General features: G+C 38.9%; 1 protein-coding gene across 1 annotated transcript in view; it reads right to left on the reverse strand.

Annotated features, from left to right (window-relative positions):
* Nucleotides 1–6002, reverse strand: part of LOC120566833 (NLR family CARD domain-containing protein 3-like) — a 43298-nt gene extending 37296 nt beyond the window's left edge. The window contains exon 1 of the mRNA XM_039813490.1: nt 5756–6002. The gene's annotated coding sequence lies outside the window, so the exon portion shown is untranslated. The remainder of the gene's footprint in view (nt 1–5755) is intronic.
* Between the last annotated feature and the right edge of the window lie 435 nt (nt 6003–6437).

Below are 6437 nucleotides of genomic sequence, written 5' to 3' on the forward strand. Positions count from 1 at the left end.
AAGGAGGTAACCTTAATAATTTCTTCATTCATTTGGTCGAATAAAGCATGTAGATTGAAAAGGAAACTTCTGTATCACTCAAGAGCAGAAGGGGGGTCTAAAGCTCTCTAACTTAGAGTTCTATCACGTAGCAGCTCAGTCATTTTATATTGAACGCATAATAAATAAAACAAATGAAGATCCATGGATAGACGTAGAAAACAAACAATTACAGTGCAACAGTTTACTAAGGGCAACATCAAATAAACAAATGTTGTTATTAATAGTACATTAAAGGCCTGGAATAAAATAAAAAATTCTCCATCAAGAAATAGGGCTTCCCGGGCAAATACCAATTTGGAGCAATCTATCATAAAAATACAGAGCATGCAGCTTTACTGGGAAACATGGATAAAACGTGGAATCCAGCAGTTGTCAGATGTCACAAACCATGACACTGTTGCACCATTCAGTAAATTAAAAAGCAAATATAACCTAAAACGTATAGAATTATTTAGGTATATGCAACTGAAAAACTGGATTACCTGCAATTTTGACTTGGAAAAGAACATTAGTCCTGAAATGTCTAACATTTTAAGCCAAAGCAACAAAAAAACGAGGCTGATCGGCTCTATGTACAATTTACTGATAAGCATGGAAAGCAGTGATGCATTATTACAAAGTATATACAGTAAATGGATGGAAGACCTAGGGGTTGATGTTAAAGAAAAATGAAGAAGTAAAAAAGTAGGGGTGGGTCGAAATAATCAATAAGTATTGAGGGAAGCATAGTATATCAAAATTTGTCTTTATTTTTTTATTTTGTTTTTCTTTGTTGTTTCGCCTTTATTTGATGTACTTTCTGGTACCTAATCATGATGACCAACATAAATTAATAAAAATAAATTAAAAAAGGGATAAGTGTGTAGAGTTTTGAAAACTGTGTTCAAGCAATGAAAAACGAACTAGGGTCTGGTCCACATGAACTGCTGCTGTGCAGCCTGGAGTTAGAGTTTTGCTCATGTGACTCCAGTTGTGTCCACTGACATTTAGCAATCGAAAAAAACTGTAAAATGGAGGATGTCAGAAACAGAGCTGCAACGATAAACCCATTAATTTTCAACTATTAAATTAATGTCCAACTATTCTGATAATCCATTAATCACTTTGAGTCATTTTTAATGTAAAAAACAGGTAAACTTGTGTTACGTCAGCTTGTTACAGTTCTAACACTAATTTTCAAAATACAATAATTTACTAACACAATACACTATGTCTACCAAAACAATGCAAACATGTCTCAAAATCAAATAATTCTTCCAAAACACTAACACATCCAACAGGAACATTTAGTAAAGCATAGGACAATATCATACAAAACACTAACATCAGATGGAATTACAGAAACTGCATCATTTTATGTGTCAGGTCTGCCCTTATACAGTAGACAATAGTTATTGTATTGATCATAGATTGTGTTTTACATTTTGTTTCTTTTGCTGCAGAAATTCAATACAAACTAGAACTGCAAGCAGTTATGACGGGGTCCAAGCCTACCGGCGCCAGTTGCCCCCGACGCGAGTAGCCCCCGATGACCCGTGGAGCGTACGAAAACAGGACTGAAAGTGGGACCCAAAACATGACAGTGGGGAGGCAAATGTCGGGAAATATCCAGGGTGTGAGTCGCAAGGTCTGCGGTACGTTGCCATTGCAAATATCCCATTAACATTGAGTAAAAGGGCCGAAACAGCGTCGTTGATTATACCAAATGTATTGTCCGTTAGGGGCGGCCCTAACCAAATTTGGTACATATCATCATAGTCGGACATGGAACAATAATCATTGTTTTATTTATAATCATGACATTTTGTGATTATAGCATTTACTGCAGCAGAAATATTGCCATTGCAATCTTCCCATTTAAATGCATTGAGTTATTTGCCAAAACGTGTCTACGTTCATTATAGCGCCCCCTAACGGCTGATTTTCACCACATTTGGTACAGAGGCTCGGAGTGGGATGTCGAAAAAGAATACCAAGTTTTGATACCTCTTCATTTGGACGAGATATGCTAAAGTTTGTGTTTTGTGGCTAGCTATTAAAATTAGTTTGCTTGTAAATTGTGGATAGTTTAACGTAAAAAGATTGTTTTGATAGCTTTTGGTCAGGTGCATCTGGAGATGCTACGAACCAAGTTTTGTGATAATAGGTCCTCCATGGCCTATTATCACATTGCGCGATATTGCGAAAAAAAAAATCTTAGCAGAAATGGACGAAGCCTATATCATCAGATTCAGCTCGATTCAAGGAACACGTAGATGTAAGGTTTTCTAATGTGCGATGTGGAATGTGGGAGTAATAGGCAAAGAACCGTTTTATGTCATTATAGCGCCACCTAGTGGTCCATGTGTGTAATTTTTATTATGTCAGGTCCTTGAACCATTGTACATTTACACTGTAAATTTGAAGTTGCTCACATTAGTGTAAGTGGTGAATCCAAACCTGGGTCCATAGGCCACGCCCACTTTGATGAATCAGTACCCCACTGTAGGCGTGGCCTCAGGAGTGGGCCTAAATGAATTTCGTAAAAATCAGATGAACCGTTCATGAGATATAAACCTTTTGTACTTGTAGCACCCCCAAGTAGCCAAGTATGCAATTTTTATCCGATAAAAATTATTTTGATAATTTTTTATCATGTCGGTCTGGTTTCGTGCAGATTGGTCGCATGGTCTAGGAGGAGTTAGAAAAAGTAGGTTTGCGATAAATCGCGATCCAGTTTGGGAGTTATAGGGCCAAATGCGTATCTCTACTATAGCGCCACCTAGTGGTGCAAATTGTTTTTTTGTCCTGAAAAAGGCACCCCCCCCACCATGTACGGTTTTGGCTGTAGCATCTGTTTTACGCAGAGAAAAATAATAATAATCCTTAGGATTACAATAGGGTTCCACTGCCCTGAGGCCTGTACTATGAAGCAGGATTTGGCGTTAGCGAGCTAACTTCAGGTTTAACCCAGCACTTTCTGTATCACGAAGGTGGATCAGTTGTTATTGGGTTCAGTCGCCGTGGTAACTCATGCTGAATGCCTAACCTGGTCGGGAGCAGGTTAAGTTGGAGATCAGAGATCAACTGGTGTAAAAGCACCGCCTACTGACCAATCAATACTCCATTAATAACGGCATCACCATTCTTAAAGAAGATCAGGCGGAGCTCAGTGCAGACAGAGAGAGAGGAAGAGAGAGGGGGAAAGAGAGAGGTGCGCTCATAAAAGTTAAAACATTTAGAGACCAACAAACCCGTTAACATTCCCTGATTGGTATTTTTATGAAATATCAACCCGTTCTCATTCCGAACTCGTAAAATAAGTACGTTTGGACAGTGGCTGTCAGCGTCTGATGCAACGAAAAAAAGCGCCCTTTAGCGTATTTGTGTAACGCAAAGGGAAAGCCGCAGTTAGATGGGATTTAGCGAGTAGTATGTAAGGAGGTTGGTTGTGGTGGTGGTGGAGGGGTCAAACACTGGACTTTCACGCAGGAGACCCAGGTTCGCATCCCGCTTGTAATGCTTGCTAGAGTCGCTTTTTAGAGTCGCCTTTTTCTTTCCTCCCGCGTGTCAGGGAACCGTACGCCCACCCACGACCCTTTCCTAAACCCAACCGTCCCGTTCCTCTCGCGTGTCACAGAACCAAGCGCGTCAAAAGGGACGGCATTAGTGCCGACCAAGCGGCGTCACTTGTAGCGCTAAAGAAGACTTTTAGCGTCAATAAGAACGAGAAAGGCTCCTGACCAAACGTCCTTATTTTACGAGTTGGGTGTGAGAACCTGTTGGAAAAATATATATTTCAATGGGAGGGAATTACATATCGGCTTCTTGAGCCGTGTGTCGCCAATGCTCACATCGGTTTGAATTATGTTTTTATATGTTTTATTTGCTCTCACAATCGCTTCCCACTGCTAAGGTTGCAACTGAAATAATAGGCTAAAGCAATGACAGTTTATGGAAAGCGCAAGTGTAATTATGGGCAGATCTTGGTCCTGACTGATGGGAAAGTGATATTGGAGTTGTGATTTAAACATCTACAGCGTCGGCTATTTTTTTTTGCCAGCTTTCCTTCCTGTTTTAGGAAGCAGCGACTGTATTGTGTTTCCCTGTAAAACAGAGTGTGTGTTCTTCATATTTATGTAGAATTATAGTTTGCTCTTCTTATATAAAACATGCGGCTCTGGTAGATGTTTGCGATTGGTTGTAGTGCGCAAACACCGCCTCTTTTATGTGAACGTGCGCGTCTCTAAATTGGAAATACCTGGGTTAACTGAACTAGTTGATAACCAACATCGTGATACAGCTTATGCGGGACCGCGGTTGTTAGGTTAGGTGAAGCCGGATAACTGAAAGAGATCCAGGACAAGTTGATCTTGCTTCATAGTACAGGCCTCTGCTGTGCGAATGGTGTAGCGTTACTACCGCCGGTTCTTCCAGACTCGGGCTTGTATCCATAAAAATGAATGACCCATCTCAGAGTAGCTTTATAGATTGTATGGTTTATGAAAAAAAGAAGACAGAGACAGAATTGTCCTGGTACTCGTCTTTCTCTCCCTCTTGCAGTCAGTTTTCTTACTTTCTTTCTGTTCATCTTTGTTGTTCCTTTTCAACACAAAATCAGCACAAATAGGTGATCTTTTACTGTATGTACTACTGTAACATATGGTCAACACCTGAGTGTGTTTCCTAGAAGGGAATCAGCTGTGATTTGATCTATTTGCATAACTTCAATCAGCTGTTTGTCAGTATCAATGGAATAAAATGCAGGGGATCTATTTGTGTTTATTTGTGAACAGCTGTTCACTTTCACTTTAGCCTATAAGTTAGGTTTAGAACATGATGTTATTTGTTCTGACATACAGGGTGAAAGCATTTCTGAATTTGGCAGGACATATCCATTGTTTTGGTCTTGGTTGAGCTTGTTTGTAAAAGATGTTCAAGAATTTAAAATTTGTGTTAACTGTATGCCCTTTGTGTCAAAGCAACAATAAATGTGTTAATTGTAAAGCCTACACAGACGGATGTTGTGCTGTTTTCAGAGTATAGGAAAGTTGTTAAAAGTATTCAAAAGAATGTCATAGCAATAAAAAAAACTGTAAATGTGAATATGTTCTAGTTTCTTCTCTCCTCTGGGACAGTAATTTACAACTTATCAAACTGCAAAAGATGAGATACAAATATTAGAGGTAAAATAATCATGCGATGTATCCAAATAAAAGTAATTATTAATTATAGTCAAACACATTAGTGCATAGGTGCTGTACTTCAACCTACAATATGGTCATATTATTTCATAGTACACCTACAGCCAAAATGCATAATCACCAAACGAGCTATACACATTTAAACTAACGTTTTAATATTGGACACACACACACACACACACACACACACACACACACACACACACACACACACACACACAAAAAACCGGCAGAAATCGGCCTCTTTTACTTCTATTTGTCTACAGGCCAGTTTTGCCCGGTCCAATATTGCGGTGACAAAGAGCAACAAATAAGTTAACCAAAGCAGTCAATGTGGCGTCTAACGCTATATTTCAATAAACAGTAACATTAAAAGTCTAAAATTAGCACTAACTAGCCACCAAAAGTTAACTTTAGCCAGCCATCTCCCTTCATCTTTGAAGAGTGAGAGAGTTTTGGTCAGTATTACAAAATTACCGTTATTTGACAGTTAGATACTTTCTAATCTACTACAGTAAACAAACACTTACCAAGTAGTGTATTTTCACCTTTTATTTTGCAGCGTTCTCCAAACGTTACCTTCGCGTTGCAGCCAGAGGATGAGGAGATGGGCGGAAAGAGCGCACTGTCTCACACATACATAAAGGGCGCTCCCGTATGACACTTTTTTTTGGCGATCTAACATAAATCAATTTCATACGTGGAGCTATTAATACATTTTTAGTTAAACCACTTAAATAAATATACATATGATCTTAAATAGATATATTTAAATTAAGCAATTTAGATTTAAATGGGTCACCTCTATAAAGGGTTTGAATCATTTTCTTGAGTTTGTGCAGCGAACTCATGAAAAAAAAACATGCACATACTCTGTGCCTTGCATCAGCTAACCTGCTGCTGCAGCAGCCACACGCCCTGAAACAGGAAACTAAAAGAAAAACATCATGTCTCTCTTTTAAAACAAGAGTACAGTCAGTATTTGCATCTCCTGATCAGATCTGAGTTTAGGGTTGACTTTGCCTCAATATTTAGAAGTTAAAATGGTTTTATCATTGAGTTACAGGGAAAAGATGAGCAGCGTTTATTAGTGAGAGAGGGGGAGTATATGGTGCAGCTGCTGCTCACTGACCAACATACATTCACCTAAAGGATTATTAGGAACACCATACTAATACCGTGTTTTACTCTATCCTATCAATATGGGCCAAC

Source organism: Perca fluviatilis, chromosome 10, assembly GCF_010015445.1.
Source record: "Perca fluviatilis chromosome 10, GENO_Pfluv_1.0, whole genome shotgun sequence".
Taxonomy (NCBI): Eukaryota; Metazoa; Chordata; class Actinopteri; order Perciformes; family Percidae; genus Perca; species Perca fluviatilis.